The sequence below is a fragment of the Coturnix japonica genome, chromosome 2 (genome assembly GCF_001577835.2).
Source record: "Coturnix japonica isolate 7356 chromosome 2, Coturnix japonica 2.1, whole genome shotgun sequence".
NCBI lineage: Eukaryota > Metazoa > Chordata > Aves > Galliformes > Phasianidae > Coturnix > Coturnix japonica.
This window is the reverse complement of record NC_029517.1, coordinates 15,454,742-15,476,659: the sequence shown is the minus strand read 5'-3', so window position 1 is coordinate 15,476,659 and position 21,918 is coordinate 15,454,742. Positions and strand designations below refer to the sequence as shown.

The 21,918-nt window shown below is 39.3% G+C and overlaps 1 protein-coding gene across 16 annotated transcripts in view; it reads left to right on the top strand.

Annotated features, from left to right (window-relative positions):
* The window catches only part of KIAA1217 (KIAA1217 ortholog), a 327,102-nt gene that overhangs the window by 171,174 nt on the left and 134,010 nt on the right, over positions 1–21,918 (top strand). The window contains exon 1 of one of the 16 annotated variants that reach the window (XM_015853281.2): positions 235–625. The exons of the other annotated variants lie outside the window; for them this stretch is intronic. The gene's annotated coding sequence lies outside the window, so the exon portion shown is untranslated. Of the gene's footprint in view, positions 1–234; positions 626–21,918 lie in introns of those variants that run through there. 16 annotated transcript variants of the gene reach the window in all.

The following is a 21,918-nucleotide window of genomic DNA, read 5'->3' as shown; positions in this document are numbered from 1 at the left end:
AGAGCCAGAGCTTTTGAGTGTGCCTTTAGCAAATGAGCTGGGCAATGTTTGCCACAGATTTCTTTTGTTGTTGTTTAACCAGGGAAATGCACTGCAGGACCGGGAAGGGTTGGGAACAGCTTAGCTCTTTTTTGCTGGGGTTCTGTGAAGAGCGCATTTGTTGGCAAACAAAATCAGATTTCCATTGATTAAAAAAACAAACAAAACAGCCCAACAGCCAAACCCTTCTGATGCACACGCAATGCTGAGTGCCTAGAAAATGGTGGTTGGGATTTTTTTGTTGTGTTCGGTTAGGTCTGAACATGACAGGTAACTCTGGCATCTGGGCAGGTGTGGTTACGGTTGCCATAGAGATTCGTGATGTCATGCTTGATAGAGCATGTCAAGACAGCTAATTTCACATGTAGATGTTCAAAAAGTCCCATAGGCCAGAAGTAAGCTGTATGCAAATAACAAAGTTACGCTGCAAAAGGGCGAAAGAAAATACGGCAGAGAGATGGAGTGCCTTTTACCTGGCAGCTTTAAAGGATTACCACAGGCTTCATCGTAAATTAAAACTTTGGGAAGAAAAGGAAGAGGATTTCTGAACGTTTCTCTGGGCTCACCTGTGGAATCTCACATTTCGGTAAATAAGTCTCTTTTCTCTCTCTGCCCCCGTTGTAAAAAATGCTTTTGAAATCATGGAGTTTGCTTTAGCCCGTTGTTCTTCCTGGCAGCAGGGCTGAGTCAATACAAGTTTTTTTGGCATGGCACATTGCGTTTTCTCTTTCGAAAATGAGTTCTTTACTGAATGAACTGAGAATTCAGAATTATTTGAGAAGTATTGTAATGTATTATGTTGATTCTGTGAATCATGCTGCAAAAATGTCCTAGGTAGGGTTTTGGAGGAGAAACTAAGAATTGAGACACTGTATTTATTTGTAGATTATTGCCAGATGTCTCTTCTTTAACTGCTAAAATAGAATAGAAATAGAAGCCTAACATTACCACAGCCTTTCTTCCATCATTTGAGATCTATAAAAATACTGAGGCTTTTACATTTTTCGTTATTTATTTATGTAGGTCACAGTATGAGTTCCTTAAACTGGGTATATGTTTTGGTATTGTAGGATAACTCTGGAGCATTTCTTAATAGGTTTTTCTTGGGCAAAAGTAGATCTTGTAAAGGCAAGCATGTGAAGATAAAAGTCAGGTAACAGAAAATCTGTGGGGACTTTTGTCTTTCAGGTATTGGCAAAAGGTGATATTTTCAGGTGCTCTTGAGAGAGAGTAGAATCCCTGTGTTCTATGTTGTACCACTTTTTGTCCTTACACTGACCCAAATGGGCGAAGAAAACATCAGTACCTGAGGGGTAGCCCCCGATTGGCATTGCTGTGATATGCTAAATGAGGCACGTTTAGTTTCTCTGATCGCTTGGTTTGGCAGAGGTTAGGTTTAGGTGGGAATGGGTGGGAGTATGGTAGTTAGTGTCAGTGCTTAAAAATGTGAATGGGAAAAAATCATAGGTTCTGCCTAATGACACCTGAGAGATCATCGAGAGAAACTTCAGTTCAGTATAAAAACCCTTAGTAGGATTTAATGTTATAGTGAATGAGAAGGCTGATGAGTATTATAGACACGTTATCTAATTCCAGGTGAAAAACCTGACATTCTGCATTGCTTGATCGGGCAAGGCAAAATACACTTTTTTTTCAGAACATATATTGATTATTAAAGCATGGATCCATTATTTATGGATTTGAAGTAGTACAAAGTGAAGAAAAAGCTTTTCTTAATTTTTTTTATTTTTTTGCCTGTGGCTTTCCTTGCATTTACACCCCTAGATTCTATCTTGGAACCAAGCCAGTAATAGGAATATTGTAGAATTAATTTCAACTTAACCTTTCTGTAGAAGCCTGGGTGTTAATTATTTAGTAATAGAAAATGTACAAATGACAGCATATCGAATGAACCAGCATATTCTGCATTCATTACACTGATGCCAGTTGATGCTATGGGTAGGGAGAAATCGATTTAATATTTTGTGAATACTTTTTCAGACTGTGCTGATAACTTAAGAAATGATATTTGGTTTTAAGATGCACATAATTGTGAAGAATGAAATTTTAATCTGGATATATGTTTCTGCTGATTTTTCTAGCTGAGAAAGTCCATTTCATTGAATTACTCGTGGGTTCACAAACTACCATGTATAATGTGCTCTTTTATCTGAGAGGTCGGTGTCCTGCAGTAAGAACTTGCTGTTGTGTCAGCATAATTTGTAGGTGTTTGTTTGTTTGTTTGCTTTTAAAAGCTTCTGAAGTTGTTTCAGGAGATTTGTGAGCTGGTGTCTCATCTCTGCTGAAGGTACTACCTCCCTCCCCACATGAGATTGCCTTTCCCCTTTGTAAGCCCCACAGAGCATGTTGCACGTTCAGGAATGAGGACCCTCCCCAGCATACACACGTGTCCTGTCTCACATACCATCTGGCACAAGAATTTATTGCTTTCCAGTGCTTCTCTATGGTAAGGGCAACTGCTCTTACTTCACGTTGTTAAAAGCACTGAAGTAAAGCTATGAAAACGAACATTCAAAGCATGATTGCAAGCTTAAACCTCTGCTGGAACCCAAGCCCTTAGCTTTTGTTTATGGAAGGACATGAGATGACATGTCCATTTGTTTTGAGTTGAAACATGCTCTTTAGCCCCCAGATAATGCTGTGATCACAAGATACTTATAAATAGCTAGATAGATAAATGAACAAAGAGCTGTTTCATTAGCAAAGTAAAATGGGTTTACTTAGTATTTGCTATAATGGTTGAGGTAGACAAATATTCCTAGCATAATGTCTCAGTGGAATGTCTTTCAACTTCACTCTTTATTTTAAAAAGGTAAAGCAGAAGTGTATACTAAACTACTACCCCTTAGGCATCTCTTGCAGTAAGTGGAATTTAACAAGAATGATGATACTTGCTTTGATAAATGTAAGTTCCTTCATTTATATCTATCAGTTACAAGTCATAAAAAAGCTATATATATATATTTAAGGCTAATAAAGCAATTCCTTTTCTTCTTCCCTCCCTCTCCCCCTCTCCCCATGCAAATCACACAGCAGAGCAGTTACTTTGCTCCAACAGGATTAGTAGCTTTTTTTCCATGACCGTGCCTGTGTTTTTTAAATAACATGTGTTGTTTACAATTGGGAAGTCCACAGTGCTTGTTCATATGCTTACCTTTGTTCATGTGAGTTTCATGCATGTATTTTTCTAACCTAATGTTATGACAGAGAAAAGTAATTCCAGAATCCTTTGTGTTCAGCAGACTGAATAAAAGCACACAGTGAGCTTCTTTAGGTGCTTATGTCTAGATCCAGTAAAGAATTTAGGACTTAATTCTCTGTTAAAACAAAGTCCAGGCAGCTGCATTCAAGAGAGTTACCCATGGAAACCTCTCCCATTTACTGCAGGCACCTGAGATTCCTTAGGTTTCAGAAACATAAGCTTTTCTGGAAAAAAAAAAAAAAAAAAAAAAAAAAGAGAAATCTGGAGGTGTTTATGGATGAATTTTTGCACATAATCATTGTAGTCCTGGTACTTTCTGAGCTACTTCTGTGGGTAACTGGTAAGTGCATGGAAACAGCACAGCCTCATTTGATGGATGGGGCCAGTGCAGGACTAGCTCAGTGGTGCTTGACAGTGGGATCTGTGTCCTGCAGAGTGGTCCAGCAGTGACCACCCTGTGGGACAGGCATGTCCTGTCTCTCTAAACTTGTGCCTGAGACCTGTGTTCCTCTGGGAAGGCTTGAAGGAGTTTGGGATAGGCAAACCTTACAGTTTTCCTTTGAAGTTGAGCTCCTGGGCAATGATGTGTTACAGAGTTCAGTCTCAGTAGCTGTGTGGTGAGCTCCTCAGGCCAACTGCTTAATGAACCTCATCTCAGGACTGCAAAATTGAGCTTCAAGCTCTTTCTGGCTGTAAGGATCTCGTGCTCCTGTCTCCTTGATGTCAAAGCCTCAGGAGGCAGTGATGAAGGCCTGACCCCATGCTGCTGAGGCCTGCTTCTTAAAACCTCTGCCTAGAGATGGAACTGTGGCTGTTGAACTTCCCTCAAACTGAGGCAAACAAGGAGCTCAATCTTCCACTCTTCCTTTACATATCCTGCAAAAGTGGATTGGTGTGTGAAGGTGCTTTGACACTGCTTCCTCTTCCAACTCTTGCTTTTAAACCAGAGCACTTGAGGTGCTATGTTTCACACTCAGCTCAGCAAAGAATGGCATCAAGAGTGCCATTCTACACAGGGTTCAACAGCATCCCTGAAATTCATTTCAAGCCACTTGTTTGCTTCCAGGAGCACAAGAAGTTAGTGCTGAAAGAGAAAATGAAGCCCTAGTATACTGACATTTCAGTCTTCATTGCTACTGAGCTACCCCTCTCTCTCATGCGTAGTTCTGCAGGTGTTAGGGAAGGTGTTGAGTCACTTAACTTGGCAGGTAGGTGAAAATGTTTGGCAGTCAGGTGAAAGTGTTTTGGGAGGGTGGCAGACCATGCTGGTGGTAGAGCTGAGATGACAGCGTTGCTTCCCTGGTCCTTGGTTCCTTCCATGGCTTGTGATCAACTTCAATGTTTATGAATATTTGCTCTGTCCCAAGACCATTTCCCTGCAAATGGTTATGAATGTGCTTAGTTGTTCTCTTTTCAGCCTAGTAAACCTATCAGCTTTCCACTGGGAACATTTTTGTGCTCTTTGCACGTTGTCACTTGGGAGGGGAGCTCATATTTATGTCAGTCATTTAGCAAAGTAAATGCACCTCTGGACCATTGCTGCTGCACTACAGCATTTTTCAGTTGATGTTTTAACAAAGGTAGACTGCACTGAAGTCACCTGATTAATTTACTTGGTTTAGCAATAATCCCTGTGATTTAAATCTCTTCTGTGGGCCTAAATAAGAGAACAAGATTAAATATGACTAACAAATCTCTTATGAACATTACGATTTCCTTTCAGGAGAAAAAGTGCTACCGTTAAAATTGCAGGCAACAACTGTGGCTCTGACAGCAGCCACTGAGAAGTGTTTTTAACATTCACTCAATAGGGGTAATTGTGCCAGTTACGTAAACTCAGAATCAGGTAGCATTGAGTTTTGCATCTTGGCACATCAAGCCAACAGAGAGACGTCTAGTTGGATGAGATTTGTTTTCCGAGTCTCTGTTTTAAAGAGTCCTTTTTTTTGTTATTTTTTTCTGCTGTTAATTAGTACCTTTTTTACTGCTGTATTTTGTGTGGCCTCATGTACTGTGGATTGTAGTGATTCCTGTCCTTCACATGGAGATTACTGCATTAGTAAGTGCCAAGTGATGTTCTGTGTTTAAGTTTAGATTTTCACCCTCTGGTTAGTACACAGGCATAGAAACACCTCACTTTAAAGGAAAAAAACTGTCTAAAAAGTTAGCTATTAAATAGAGAAATAGAGAACCTAACCTATTGGCTCACTTCTGAAATCTACAGAGACTGATTTTTTTATGGCTTCTGCCTTGTGGATTCTTGAGGAGATGGGTGGTAGATAATCAGCTGCGCACATCACGCATGCTCTGTTCATTAGTAGCTACAGATTACTTTGTCTGCCAGCTTAAGATTTATTTTGTCTTCGGAAACATTATTCATGTTAGTCATTACACTGGATCTTCTCGGTACCAATATGAATGTCCGATTCTGTTTTGTTTTGCTAAGCTTTTGACTTCTTTATGTGTAATGACATTTAATAGCAGAGCTCAACTGAGAAGTTTTGAGAATATTTTAGATTTTAATTGTTTTTAATCACATTTTCATTTAGCAGACTGTCTCCATGCTCTTATATTGATTGAATTCAAAATAGTAATTCAATCAATGAGGCATTTTTTCAGGCTGGAGGGAGGGGGCTGTCTTCCAAGGAAGGCAGCAAGGGAAAGAAGTAAACTGAGAACCAACAAGTTAGAACATTTCTTTATACTGGAAAGTAGTTGAGTCTGATTTTATGTATTACTTGGTGAATTCATTACCAGATACACTAACCACCAGATGAATAAGCAAGCAGAAGGCTTTTCCAATTTGCTCCTATTTTGTGGGTATGTGGGTGTCCAAAGTCTGGAAGCAAACCTGCTGTCTGTGTCTGTGTATGAGCTCTGGGCTCTCTACCACTGTGCTTTGAAAGTGTAATTTTAGCTGCATTTATTCATCTGTAGCTCTATTTTTAGTAACACAAAGTACCATACATCAGACTATTGTAATTAGTAATAAATTACTCACAGAAGGAACAAATATTTGACTTTGGTTAGAATAAGAAATGTCACTTGCTTCTCACTGGCTGAATAAATGGATAATTGAGTGGCATTGACTGGTTGATTTAAATAAAAGTTAATATTATTTAGAAGAGAGATTTTTATTTTTTTTTAGCAGAATGTAATAAAAAATATAAGGGGACACTTCTTTAAAAAATGTGTTCCTGAAAAACTAGGATATTTATAAAAATTCCAGTAGATACTAAGAAGCTGTTTTATTTCCTGTTTTTTAAAGGAGAAATGATTGTTTCATTTCTTTGTTATCTAAGGTATATTCTTTTCTTAGAAGTCTTTAAGAAACGCACACCAAAACCTCACTGTTGTTCTGAGTTAATTTGACTTTTTTTATTCTGCATATTATTTATTAAGGAAAAAAAAACGGCAACAGTATTTTGTACTTAACCTGTGTAATAATTTTGCAGTCATTGCTGTTATAAAGACAATATTAAATCCCAGCCAGCCATTGCCTAGGCAGGGGTGTGGGCCGGCCTCAGTGTGCTTGCATTGGAGTCCCTGCAGTCATTTGGCAGTGATTTGGGGACTTTGCTCTCTATTGAAGATGCTGGTTCTTTCAGTCAGTTTTTCAGCTGCTCACCCAAGCTGCTCTATCTTTGGCCTCTACTGATGGGGGTGGAAGCAGGTTGGTGCCCATGGCTGGCCCTTGGCATGAGAGCACAGAGATGTGAGAAGGTCTTCTGCGTGACGCACCCCAGGGACCCTGCAGCATATGGTGTCCGTCGCTGGAGAATGTAAATGAAAGTACATAATAGAAACAACCTCAAGAGCTTTCTGGAAATTGGTGGAGAACTTCTCCTTTCCAGATTTTGCAGAAGAGCTGGGTGGGATGGGGTGTGGAGGGGCAGAAGAGCTGGGTGGGATGGGGTGTGGAGGGGCAGATCACAAGATGTTTTTCTTGGCTCAAGGGGCGCTCACAGTGATGTCAATGACAGTGTTCCAGCTGACTGCAGAAAAGCTGGTTTAAACTTGTGGCAGGTTGTCTGTCCAGTGCTCCCTTCCTCTTGTATCAGATGCAAGCATCTAATTTCTGGCTCAAGTGTACTTCCTTTTACTTTATTTTTGTCAAATGTTTCAGCACCGGATGCTCCCGCACGCTGTGTTCCCATGTGTGTGGACTCCACACACCTGCTGCTGCTCTTCCTCGGCTCCCGGACAATTCCAAATCCCAGTGCTGATGGGTGCTGCAGGACAGGGCTCCCTGTAAGGGCCGTGATCCTATCCTGAGCAACTGGGCTAATCCCATACAATCCTAAAACCTTGCTATGAGTAGGAGTCAAGTTTCTTCTCAGGCTGTTGAATAACTTTCAGTAATCCAAGGCCATTGCGGAGGTCGTGTGTGATGCTTGGGTGTTACTGGAGCTTCATTCCTCAAGAGTTTTTGCCATAGAATTAACTGTTTGTGTTACTCTGATCGCAGGCTTTCAGAGATCTTTTTTCTGTGCACATTTTACCCTCTTTGTTGCTCAATCATGAAGTACTTGGTCTCAGGCATTAATCCTGTCACAAAAGGGTAGGTCTATCTCATGTGCAAATGTGCTCATTCCCCACCCCTATGCAAGCATGCAACCATGAGAAACCAGTATTTTTTTCTATGTGAGTCATTCATACACCCGGATGCGCAAAGAAATTTCACATCAGATGAGGCTCTGCTGCATATGCACACCTATAAGAAATCTGCCCTGTGCGGAAGATGAGTGCTGCTGCTCCCAGCTCTGCTGCTCAGTGCCGATGGCACCTGGCTACCAAGGGCATGGATCTTGAGGAGGAGGCAGTCACTAATGCTCCTGTGGCCCAACCAAGAAGAAAAAGGAGCCTTTCAGCTCTTTGCTGCTCCTCTGGAGCCTCTTCTGTCAGCCAGGTACAACTCTGATGAAGAGCCAGGGCTTTCCTGTGTGGGGCTGGTATAAGAGTTAATAGAAGGTTTTTGATCAGGTTTTTTAAGAAGACTTCTCCCTGTAAGAAGGAATGTTCTCAAGTTTTCATTCTTATTATTCTTTTGTCTATACATGCTCCTAGGCTGATTTTTGAACGGCACGAAGCTCTAGGTTGCCGCAGTAGCTGTCAGATGCTCTTGAAGGAGAGACTGGTCTGCCAAAAAAAGGCTTCCCTGGCACCATTTTAACGTACAATTTGATTTCATCTCCTGGTTTTAAAATTTGTCCAAAAACCAAATTGCTTTCTTCTCTAACTATAGAGAGTATTGATATCTGAAGTTTAATCTGCATAATCTATTCATTGGAAGTTTTCCAGGACTCTGGAATAACTACTACTTTGTGGGCTTCTTCTAACCAAAAGAGTTAGCAAACAGAAGCCTTCTACTTCAGAGGTTCTAGCGCTCTGAAGATGAGTGAATCGCTTTTTTCACCTCTCTTCTCTTGCTTCTATTGCCATGTTTTCAGTTGTCTTTTTTTCCTCATGCTCTGGCAGGATGTATTGCTTTGTATTGTAGAAGTTGTGAACTCGCAAGTTTGGTCTTGTCTTTGCATGACTTAAGTCTGTCTTAGAGATGGTTTTTCCAACATACAGAATATTTGAGAATAGTTGCTCCTATTACATATTTGTTAGATTGTTCTGTGGCTACGTAATATAGACAAAGCTGACTTGAAATTCAGGGAAAGTTTAAATAGTTTATAAAAGGAGAACTGAGGAAATAATTATAAAAGAAGTTCACGGGTTCTCAAACGGAAGATTGTGGGAAGATTGTGGGAAGATTCTAATTATTATTTTTTAATAAACTTATGTGGATTTCTCACAGTTCCTATTAGCAATGTACCACTAGAGAAAAAAGGGAGTCTTTTGTCTTTTTGTGATACATTGCAGCTATATTATTTGAGTTATAAAAACTGGGAGTAATAACTCTAAATTGATAGGAGAAAGATCTTTGGTTTAATGTGATATATAACTTTTTAGATTAGTTTTACCTGCTGTGTTGCATTTTGAATGCACCAGACTAACCCAAACACAGAGTAAGACCTACAAATGCATTGAATCTGGCAGGCAAAACAAGAAGAGCTTTGATTATCATCCAGTAGCATATGATGGTGAGATAAAGGTGGAATTCTAAGTATTTTATATGGTAAGAGGATGTATGTGTTCTTCTGTACTTTCTACTTCCACTTGTCACCCTTCCTTAGATACTACCAAAATGTCGATATTTCTGTCATTGCTTTTTTCCTTTTTAATTTTAGGACTGCACTATTAGCGAGAGAGCAGAATAGCTTTTCTAACTTCCTCTGGGGACCAGAAAAAAAAAAAAAAAAAGGAAAAAAAAAAAAAAAAAGAAAAGATGTTCAGACAGAAATTAGCAGAGCTTTTAGGTGAGGTTCATGTAGCCATCGCTGCTTTGCTTTTGGTTTATCTTCCCCGTGGTCTGCAAACTTACTTGAAGGTCTGAGTTCTGTGATCTTTCAAAGGTCTTTTAAAATGCAGTCATCATTTCAAAATGTTCTCTCTCTCTCAGGAAGAGCTGAATAAGACTTGTGTAAAGGAGAAAAGTCTTGATTAATCCTGGGTATTATTTTATCTTTTAAGTCGGAGACTGGTGGTGTGGGGGCCTCTTCTGATTGCCTTGAGTCAGTTCTAGGTGTGTTTGGTGGTGTGCTTAAGGGCAGCGCCATTAGAAACCTTTGGAAAACCAATGACTGGTGCAGGCTGCAGGATTAACAATGTATTGTGATGTTATGCTCAACAAAAACAGTTTGCCTTTTATGTGACTAAACTTCCTTGGTTCTCCAACATAGAAGGAATTTCCAATTTTCTCACTGATAACTGAGATAGGCAAGCAGTCATAGCCATACCTCTGCTATTTGATCATTTGAAAGTTGAGGCTCCAAGCATTGCCAAGAACTACTCTTCCCAGCTCCACAGCACATGTGGTATCTCCTATCTCTCCTGTCACTTTGTTCTTATCTAAAATGAAGATCAGCCAGTTGTTTCTCATCTAAGCTCCTGCTTCAGGCACACATTAGGCATGATGGTCAAACATCCCTGACAGGAGTGTAGTTGGTTAGCAGCATACTAAGGGCATTGTTTTTCCCCATTATCTTTCTTAAAAACAGCATGTAAGCATGTGACAAGGTAGATGGTGTATAATAATCAAACTCTTACTGGAAGGCCTCAATAAGTTGGAATGTGCAAACATCAAACTGACGTCACCTTTCCAGGTGAATGTCTGGGTTAACCATTACTCATTGTAGATGATTTCAAAAGCATCTGAATGAATTCTTAATATAGGTACTATTTTTCAGTGGCATTTTTTGAGTGATGCTATGGTTGTAGTTTGCTTAGCTAAGTCCAAAGTGTACTGAGGTGTGGGAGTTGTACTTCTTTCTCTTAGTCTTATCCAAAAAGACACAATTGAAACAAGTTAATAATTCTTCATATTGAAAAAGAATTCTTAAATAAATACTGTGGTATGAGCTCTGTTTAATTTGAAGGAGAGCAGCTACTATACCTTTGCTTGAGAGAGAGGGAGAGATTTCTTCTTATCAGTAGAGCTCGTTCTTTCCTGCCAGATTATGCTAGACAGAAAGGATATGGGATAAGATCACAGGCCACGTAACAGGGCTTTTTCCCCTGTTTTGCTCAATTAGCAATCACAGAGTCAACAGGACAAAACCTGTGTTTGTTCCTTGACATATTTCTGTGCTACTTCACATGAAAGCAGTTCAAACTTAATCTACGCAGTTTTACACAATTTGAATTAATCCAACCATTAAGAACAAGCTCATTGTTTAAGGATTTGTAGATACTGTTTCACAGGCCTAAAAACTTTTCATTTTTGCTCAGCCACAGTATTAGGTAAATAGAATGAAACCAAACTGTGGTATGTATTTTTCCTGCTATAGTAGAAATATTTTTACTGGGTAGTTCTTTGTCTTCCCTCCTTCATTAGGGTCCGCCACAAATCATTTATAGAATACAGCGACCTTTACAGAAAGACTAACCTAAGCAAATGGTTAGGTATCACTGTCTTGAAAGCTGGAGAGAGAAGATGACTTTAGCTTCTGGAAAATGATCCTAAGGATGAAATATCAAAAAGAGAGATTCCTCCCAACCTCAGGCTCTCGCAGTGAAGCCTGAATTGTATTAGCTTCTAACATAGTTGGACCGTTGAAATATGTGACCTGGCATTATTTTAGTCCTGGGAAATCAGTGATCAGTGATATCAATGTAGTGTCTACTCTTCCTTCTGGAAAATTGAAATCTGGAGTGCATTTACCTGCAAACACAGGCAGGGGAAGTTGAGCATCTTCAATTTCCTCAAGTAAAACCTTGAGAATGATCAGGGTCTTGAGGCTTGCTGCCCTTGGGGAAAACAGAGGGAGAAGGAGGTGACATTTAACATTTGGAGACGTTGGTGGATTGCTTCAAGAGTTAGTAATAAAGTGGTCTTGTCCTGGCTTGTCAATTTGAATTTGGCAAATCATAGTTGAGTTTGATTGCTCAAACTTATTTTGTACTTCTAGGCAAATTTGTCATGAAATAAGGTTTCATTTGGAAGGATATAAATGTAACTGCAAGTCACTTCTTGACATGGTTACTGGGAATACGTTAAATGGCTGCTTTTATAGAAATATAGCCAATTACTAGGATATGGACTTAAGTCAAGAAATTCATTCTGCTTATGGTACCAAATGATTGCATTAAAAATCTTCTATCACAGAACTTTGACATATTGTCCTGTCAGGTACACAGTAACTTGTTGCAAAATCAGTGTATTCCAAGCTCAGAGAGCATATTTTAGAAAGAGTTTTTCTGTACTTTCCCAAATATTACAATATTAAAATTAAAAAAAAAAATAAAAATGCTGGCAGGTAGTTCTATAAAGATGTGAAGAGAAACTAGCATTGGAGTTAGTGTTGGTGGAGTAAGTGGAGTGGTGGAGATTGTCTGGTCTGACCTTCTATAGAAAGCAGGGCCTCAGATTAGGTTAACTAGTCCTAGTGAAGGAGATACCCAGTGTAGAGATTTAAGGACCTTATGAACTTTGTGTTCGCAAGAGTTCCTGCTGCAAAAGGGGCAGGAGTTATTTTCCAGGAAGACGACCATTAGGACGATGTATGTGCTCTATTACAGAAATATGTGTGGTAGCTTTAGGCTCAACTTCGATGAGGGAACATTGAACCACGGGAGCATTGCAAAAGAAAGTCACAAACTTCCTGTTGGAGGATGGCATTAGGAACATGCAGTTTTTTTATTCCCTTGACCCTATCAAAGCAGGGAGGCTCCTCAGTTAAGAGTTCTAAGTCCCTTGAAGCAGAAGAAAATACTGTTTTAGTATCAGTTCTTTAGAACAGTAATGAAAATCATAAGACAAACTAAAGGTTATAGCTGGAAAGTTGGGCAGATTCAAATCAAGAGTAATGCACAACATTTTTCACAATAGAAATGATTCATTATTCGGACAAATTATTAAGGGAAGCAAGAAGTTCTTCATCTCACTAAATCTTCGAACCATGACAGGTCGCTTTTCTAGCTGATACGCTTTAGTCAAACAAAAGTTACTGATGAATAGGGATAACTGACAGAGATTTATTGGTTCCTCCTTTGCCTCCGTTATGCAACCGAGGCTTTTGGCTATTCATACAATTTTAATTTTTCCGGGACTTTTTATAAGCAACCGAGTTTGACCCAGCTGCTTTTGAATATGGCACTGTTAATAATAATGAGCTAATTCAGAAAGTTAAAAAAAATTGCTTTAGGTCTTAGAAATGAAGGTTCCTTGAAAACATAATGTATGAATTTGAGTTCTATGGGAAATATTACAAGAAAAATAACTAAATTAGTAGAATTAGAGTAAATAGACTTTACAGTATCTAATTAGAATCATAATATATATTGTTTGATCCCAGTTGCAGTACAAATATATAGATATCATAAACAGACACAAAAAAGGCCTGAATGGTCACTGCATCAACAACTTCCTGGGGCTGAGATGCTCTTAATTCAGAAGTCTTTTTTCTACACTGACCTAAATTTTGAGTTTATCCTCAAGTATTTGTTGGGAAAATTCTTGACTGTGTCAGTAAAAGTTCTGACAACATTAGAGATCTCAGGACTGTTCTACCCTGAAATTGTCACTATGTGTGGTGCCACCAAAAGTCCCTGTTGTTTTGTGTATTGCAGGTAATGGGTCAGGCTACAGTGAATTTTTCTGAATGTGAACTTAACTGCAGTACACCTTAATTGTGAGACAACCACAACAACATTATTCCCGGGCGCCATAGAATAAGGGAACAAAAGACCCTCAGGGGAGAAATGTTCTGTCATGCGTCAAACCGTACCTGAAAATGGGACATTGCACCACTTTGACAGCTGTCTGCTGACACCGCAGAAGAAATGGGAGTCTGTCTGGAGGACGAAGCTGATAGGGATAGAAATGAGATTTCTGGAGAGAATGAGAATGAAGTGGGAGTCCGAGAATGAAGAACTTCTGTTAGGAATGGGACCAGAATGGAGAAAAGGGCAAATGTTGTGTTTACTATAGTAATACAAGAAATCTCAAAGAAGAAAATAAGTCCTGATACACTCACAGAAATATGTAAAAATAAAAAAGGGAGGGAAGCACTGTGTTGCGTATGTACTGCTTTAGGTTCAAGGCATAGCACGGATCTCACAGAAAGGCATACATACATACATACATACTTTTTAAAAGGGTTAAATGAAGTCCTGCTGTGCTGCAGAAGTGATTGCAGCAGCAGAGGAGCTTTGTGACCCTAGTGACTGAGGTGCGTGCCACAGAAAGCTGCTGGTGCTTAGGAGCTGAATTTTAGTAGCTGGAAAATATGCCATGAATGATGTGCAGGTGGTCTGTGTGTCTGTGTCTGAGGAAATCAGGCTTTGGTTTGGCTGTGTGTAATCCAGCTGGAGGTAAGTGTGGCAGTCATCACTGCTGTATGCATAGTTTGGATTTCGGCTAATGGTTCCAGGGACAACCTGAACCATACCTGTTTTAAAGCTTGCTTATGGGTGAATGGATAGTTTTCTTTTAAAACTTTCATTATTGGACTCACCAGCAAAAGTAAAACTTCTTTGCAATTTGTAATTTCCAGTTGTGTGACGTAAGAGATAGTATTGTCAGTTGTGAAATTGTTAGCCATCTCCAGACCTGTCAGTCTTTTGCTGGTGTTTAAATGCAGAGGGCATGAATATTTTAAAAAGAGATATTTTAATGAGAAATTGAAGTGATTTTTTTCTGTGGTTTTTTTTTTCTTTCTTTTTTCTTAAATCAATCGAGAATAAGAATCAATCTAAATTGAGTCTCAGAGTCAGCATGCATCCTTTAAAGCTTCTATTATTATTTATTTTATTTAATTGCACTTCAAACCAAAAGCAGAAATACTCTCACCAGCACAGTAGATGCCTGGCTAACCAGCCTCCTATGCTCTGGCACCAAAACATCATTTATAAGACCCCAAAAAAGGAGGAAACTTTAAGTAGAAATTTTCTAAAGAATAAAATTTGGTTTCTGTTTTCTGGATAACTCAGATTCTAAACATTTCCTCTTGCTTAGAGTATGTCAGATTCCCCATAACTTTCATTACAGACAACAATCCCTCCCTCTTGAAAGGAATGGGCGTTTTCTTATCACAATAGGAGACTAATGTATGTGTCAGTTTTTATTAGAAGTGTTTTCTTTTTCCATCTGACGTGAAATAAATAGATACAGGAAAGCAAAGCATCCAGAGAAGTACTAATGGGTCAAATATATAGTCAGTCTTTATTAGAGCTCTTTGCTGTGGCTGAATGTGACTTGACACAAGCATTGTGAGCTTTGCTAATAACAGCGCACTTTATGATGTGGGTGATGGAGTCAACTAATTAATTACTCCAGACGTGAACAACAAAAGTGTGAAATGCCATCTTAATGTATGTTATGGCGTCCTGGGTTTGTCTTTCTGTACTGTTCCTGGGAGTGGGCCTTGATCCCTGTGAAGAGTGCAGGTTGTATGCAGGGCTTTGTGGCTCCTGGGAGATGTACTTTTGATGCTGCTTATGTTGGGAGCTTCTGCTTGGCCTGGGTCATCATCATTTCTGCCTGCAAAGTAGCATGTCTTGTTGTCAGGCTTTAGATTGCTAGGGCTGTGAATAAGTCAAGGCTAATGGAAGACCTTTTAAAGTGCGTGGTAATCAGTGTGAAGCAAAGTGACTGAGGTTGTAAAGCTCTTTGAGAAGACACTGGAGTTAGATGTTGGTTTTTTTCTGTCCCTCTCCGCAATCTCACGGCCTGCCCTCTGCAGATACTTACACTGTGCTTTTTCCCACCACGTGGTGAAGCCTCAGTTTCATCATCTCTGGTACTTTCTGTCCATTTCTTCATGATCTGAAGGGATCAAAGCCTACGTGATGAACTCCTCCTTTCCAGGACCACTGCTTGGTTTAGTGCTGCTCCATCCATGGAGTACTGAAGTGAGGCTGACATTTGAATACATGCTACTGAAATGTGAACACTTTGTACATTTGAATTAATGCTATCTTTTTTTCTACATAGAAATGGTATTTTAAAACTGTTTCCCTTAGCTAAATTCCAGGATTGCCACCTCACCATGTAGTGATGAGACTAGAGACCTTGGAGCTGGGAAGGATGGCTGTGGAAGTGCAGATGATCTTGTAGACCTGCTGAGTGGGCCAGGCAGTGCTTTCAGTTGGTGTTCCTTGGCTGTCCTGTACCAATAGTGATACAAACATAAGCAGTAAGGGGAGTGAGGTGAGCCCCATTATCAGCAGTCCTAGGGAAATTTTTTCTCCCACAGCATATGTGTGGCAACCTCTTGTATTGATGCTAGGAGAGGATGGGAGTTTTGCCCTGTTTATGCTAAGGAAGTATATTTAGGGCTGCTGCCAGTGAAGCACTTTATACACAATACTGCTATTTGGATAATAAGCTGCTGAGATGAGGACAATTTTGGAGTTCATACCACTTTTAAAGTTCATATAATGTTTTTAAGTACTAAAAATGTGACTTGAAGGAATGTCTGTGTGCTGCAGTGTCACAAGAGTAAAATAATGGCATGTTTTACATGAGACATTGGAAATATTTTTCCCTTTCAACTTGGACTGAAATATCTTTCCAGCCACTTGCCTAGACATTTGACAAGAGGCTGATGAACTGTTATGGAGTTTTACTGTTTAAGTTAGCTTAAGTGGTCATATTTGTACCTGAATGGAGACACATTTATTTTACTCAGCTGTGTGGAAGGAAATCTAAACTGTGAGATACAAATTTTAGAATATGCTTGTTTTAATTTTTTCTCCCTGATTAAAAAAAAAAAATCATTATCCTGAATTAAACTGAACATCAAAATGTCCCTTACTGTCTTTAAATGTAGTCAAGACGTGTTCCACCACACAAGCGGTGGGTAGAGTTTTACTGGGGTTGGTATTGCAGCTTGCAATATTTATTTATGTCAATGGCAGCCATCATTTTAGAAAAAGAAAAACAAATACCATCTTCATTTTCTTCTTTGTGTTTTACCCCACGCGATCCAGAAGTTAGTGTTGTGGTATCCAGAAGCGATTCATATGAATCATACCGAATTTGAAACCATAACACGGGATTTTAATAACATTTTTATGTTCCTTAAAAGCAGTAGCCAGATTTATATTCATTTTTAAATATACAGAAACAGTAGCATCTGTTAGAGATATTATTTTATGCTTTGTGAGGTGAACTAGTACTCATTCATCTGATGGGACATAGGATGGAGGCTTTCCCTACAGAAATAAAGGACAAATAGCATAAAATCTCATCCAGTGAGAACTGAGCTGACAATGAAAGTTCAGGGCTGTGGTGACCCATTTGGATAAAACAAGGGGTTTCTTTGCCAGCTTCAAACACAGATTCTCTCATCCCTGTGAAAGACGGTTTTACATTAGCTCTTCATCCAGACCAGTTAGTAACCCTCGACCATTAGTGTTCTCGCAGTGAGAATTAAGGACACAGTGTGAGCGGCCTCCACAGCGCTGCATGAGTGAAGCATCACAGGTGGGATTTTGACGCATTCCTCCGACAGTGCAGATAAGCTCTGACTAGACAGTAGGAATTTCTCCATGAAAGGAAATTGCCAGGTGGTTTAGGGCCAATATGTCCAACTCTACCTCATTTCCTTACAGCACTGAGGGAGGGGTCGTGGCTGTGTTCCAGTGGTTCGTGGGTGCCAGCAGATTCCTGGGGACTAAACAGGAGCTTAGAAAGCCTGGGGGCCACTCATGGTCATGCCAGAGATGTGACTAGTGCCCGTAGAGGGTTTGCTATGGGAGCTCACAGCTAGTTGTCTCCCCACTCAGCTCCTTAAGTTCAAGTGTATGGTGTAAGTTTGCTTGTGATAATTTTAGTTATAACTAAAAAAAACTCAGATATTGGTTCACTGGGGTAAAGTAGTTACACTTGGTAGGAACTCAAATAAAATGGGATGGGAAATGTATAAAAACCCTGGAACTAACAGCACTGGAAATATCCTTCAGTGTTTCTGCTGAAAGTGGAAAAAAAGAAGGGATTATTTTGATTTTTGGTTAAAAAACAGCAAACAAAACAGATGGGAAATGTCTCCGATTTGTGTCTTCCTAATGTGAAGCACCAAAGGGTATTTCTTCTAGTTTTTGTTTTGAACATGGGGGTGGAAGTAGATTAATGGGTTTTGGTTTAGCCTCTAGTTCTTACATGCCTTGCACTTGAAAATAGTGTTTTTTTCCTCCTTTGTACCAGATGTTACACTCTGGAGAATAATTTCTTTGTATTTTCCAAGTTCACTGAACTGCCTTGTGTTTTAATGATGTTAGTTAGGAAATGTACCAGTTCATAACCAATGATGTACCTAAGGCTGTTTATAGACTGCAGCTTGGGATCCATCACAACTGAAAGGGCTTAAGAAGATGAAACTTGATAGTTTTGGGCAGCTGTGTTCTAGGGCTGAGGAGAGACAATCAAAAGAGGAAGGATGACACTGATTTTTTACATGATGAGAAGTTGGGGAGTTTGCAGTTATTTAAACAATTCCTCAGGATTTACTGGATCCAAATGATCCCTGAGTAGCAGGGCAACACACAGTAAGTTCAGATGTTTGACACTTAAGCTGGTTATGGCAATTTAATGTAGATAGTATATTGTGAGCCTTGTTTTTTTTTTCCTTTGCAGGGAATGGTTTGTGAAATGTGCATAATTTCCTGATGGATTTTTTTTGTGTTCTCTTTGTGGACAGGGTGTAGCACCAGACATTTCTCTGAAATTCTCAGTTCCATTTCCAAGTATTATTTCCAGTGAACTAATTGTGTAAGATAATTTACTGTTAGTCACTCCATTACACTTCTCCCTTTGTTTTTCATCATGTTTCTCGGCTTGCTTCTTTCACTTTCTTTTATGCACCCATTAAACCCCAAACAAGCTGCTTGAATAAGTTTGTCCCTAAAGATTTTCTGCCTCTAAGTCCTAAGACTGGCACATTCCTCTGTGAGCTTTGTGTGTACCATGGCACTTCTGTGGACTAACGCTCTGCAGCTGCATGGCTAGTTAGTGCAAGCAATGTCCTTAATTAACAGAGGCTCCCATTAAGGAGTGGAATCCACAATTCAACGCTCCCCCTAAAGGATTTGTCGAGATGACATATCTTTAAAATGCTTACTAATTTTTATGGGAACCTGGAGTAACAAGCTCAGCTGTGGGAATCTACAGCGTAGGTGTCTCAGTTTCGGAAAGATCAGTAATTGTTTGAGTTATGTCGTCTTCTAACAAATGGTCTATAGTGGGTTAGTTCATCACCATCCTTGTTTTTTTTTAAAAGTTTGAGCTCTCTAGGGAAGGGACCATGTAACCTCTTGTTTCCTCAGTGCTTAATGCATAGAGTTCAGGCATTAGTTAATTAGTGTAATAACAATTTTAGGAACTTAGGGTCAAGTCAAACCAAACCACAGGGCAATACAAATACTGCAAAATTCAGTGCAAAATTCAGAGCTGCTTTTATAACTAAGACAGGAATCTGTCTTGTTTTATGAAAAATGCTCATTTAACAAGGGTCTTTTAGATAAATTGCAGGTTTTGAACAGCTGCATCCATCAGATTACAAGTAGAAAGAGTGAGCCACTGTGGAATGATGTGTTTTCTTTCTATAGCAACACCGTTGTGGCAATAGTTCAAAAACAAGTAGAAGAAAGAAACAAAATATGGTTGGGTAGTTCAAGTACAAGGATGTATGAAATGTCACACAGGGCATAAAATCAAATAGTAGCTGGGAAGGATGCCAGGAAGACTTATGGTTTCAGTTCTGAAGGGCTTTTAGTTACATGTCTTCTGTTTCTTTTTTTCTTTCTTTTTCTTTTCTTTTTTTTTTTTTTTTTTTTTAATTAAATACCATTTTATCTTCTATAGTCTTTCCTTCAAGGGCTTCTCATGTAGTTGTTTATTAGTAAACAGCTGCTTGCAATGGAAGACAATTACTTTGTAGCCATGGTGTTTTCTGCTAGATATGTTTGTTGATTGGGGACTGGTTGCACTTCAGTTTGCTCCAGCATAATCCAGATAAGTATGTTAAAATAGGCAGATAACTCACAGAAGGGCTGCATAAATACCAGATAACAAACATAATTGCATGTAAAACTTTTGACCTTTAGAAATTCTTTAAGTAACTCTTCAAAGTGTACTAAATATACATGCTTATATGACAGCTTTAATATAATTTATATAATTACCTACAAACTATATACTACCTGTCTATATATTATACATATATATGCATATGTAATTATTACAAACATGTTTCCTAAGCCTGTGAGGTAGATGCTTGCAAAATAATATACTTCTTTGGTATTCAGCTGCAACAGTATCAGAATTGCTGCTGTTGTTGTATTGTTTGTTTAGGCTGTTTAAAAGATGGGATTTTTTTGAGACTGAAACTGCTAAGACATTTTAACAGCTATAGATTTGTTAAGTCACAGTTAAGTTCCACAGTTAACCTCTTTCTTGTCACTTGATGTAAGTTCTTTCACTTGGAATTGTTTTGAACAGTGTGGGGGGATTGAAATCTGGGCACTTAACATTTTGTCTAGACTTGAAACTTGCTGAATAAATGAAAGATGTCAAGCTACGACATACTAATGTCAGTGATCTAAATGTATTCTCTTTGAATAATAAAAAAAATATCTTGTCCAGTATGTAGAGTCATAGAATCATAAAATTACCAAGGTTGGAAAAGACCTAAAAGATAATCCAGTTCAACCGCTCACCTATTACTAATAGCTCCCACTAAACCATGTTCCTCAACACTACATCCAGCCTTTCCTTGAACACCCCCAGGGTTGGTGACTCCACCACCTCCCTGGGCAGTCCATTCCAGTGCATGACCACCCATATAGGATGTCTCCTGGGATTGACAAGTAGAAGGCAATTGGTAATGGCTAAAGTCCAACTGTGAAGAATTGCAGAATGATCTTCAGTTTTGGTGTTGTAATGGTCGGTGAGGTTCTGTCTGAGTAACAACTGTGAAACGCTGCATGTAAGGAAGAATGATCCTAACTTCATTTATAAACCACTGAGCTACTGGAGCAGGTGGATCTTCAGTCTGGTCCTCTTATTCCTGAAGTAATCTGTTGGCTACAGTAATCCCTAGGTGACTTGGATGGAGTACAGCACAACTCCAGAAGAAGTACAGAGTTTGGGCAGGAAAGGGAAGATTTTGTTATTTGAGTCCTGTGATGCACTGAGCCCAGAACATCTCCAGCTCTCTAAGTCTCACTAGGTCTGTTTTCTCCTAGCTGCTCCCCAGTACACACCTTCAAATAGTTTTCCTTCTCCCCGGAAGCCTGTGGTCTTTTGTCAGTGATTCCACTTAGAGCTTGCAACTGTTTGAATTGTTTCCTGAGGATGATTTGGCCATGTGCTTCTATGACTTTGACAGGCTCTTCTTCCCTTCCAGTAGCTGCTCTGTACAGCAGATGAGAGCCTGTTTGCATTCAGCCAGCTTGCTCCAAGTATGAAAGTCAGAGGAGAGGGAAGCTAGGCATGTATTGCTGAAAATCTTCCAGCCCCATCCATACTCGTGTTGCACCAAGTTAAACTCTCACATACTTTGTGACATGCAGCTTATATCATCTTACAGATGAGCTCTGACTTTGGCCTGCTAAATTGAGCTTGAGCGTGGGAGACGTAAATGTCAGAAGGCTAAGCAGGTCAGAGCAGCTGAAGAGCAAAAGTTAAAGTTGGCCTTACTATTACATTTGTTCTTTACCATGTGCAGATGCAGTTGCCTTTGAAGAAACACTATTAACCAAGAGCATATCCTGTGATAGTGCAAATGATAGATGAAATCATTTGACAGAAGTGTAAGAGAAAAGATTCTTTTTTACTTCAGCTTATTTATCCTCTTGCTGATACATGCTGTACATTTAGTCAGTTCCTCATCTCTTAGTTGTTTAGTTTTTGTTTTCCAGAAGAAAACGACTATAAATTCACAGCAGTAATATTTAACCCAGTGGTCATAAACTGCTTTTGCTTTGTTGACATCTTCTGAAGGCAGCAGTTTCTTGGTATTGATTTAGGGAGGGGACTGTGTTTGGATAAGTAATTAAAATTTCAGTGTATAATTAGTTAGCATTACTTAATGTAAGTTTTAATG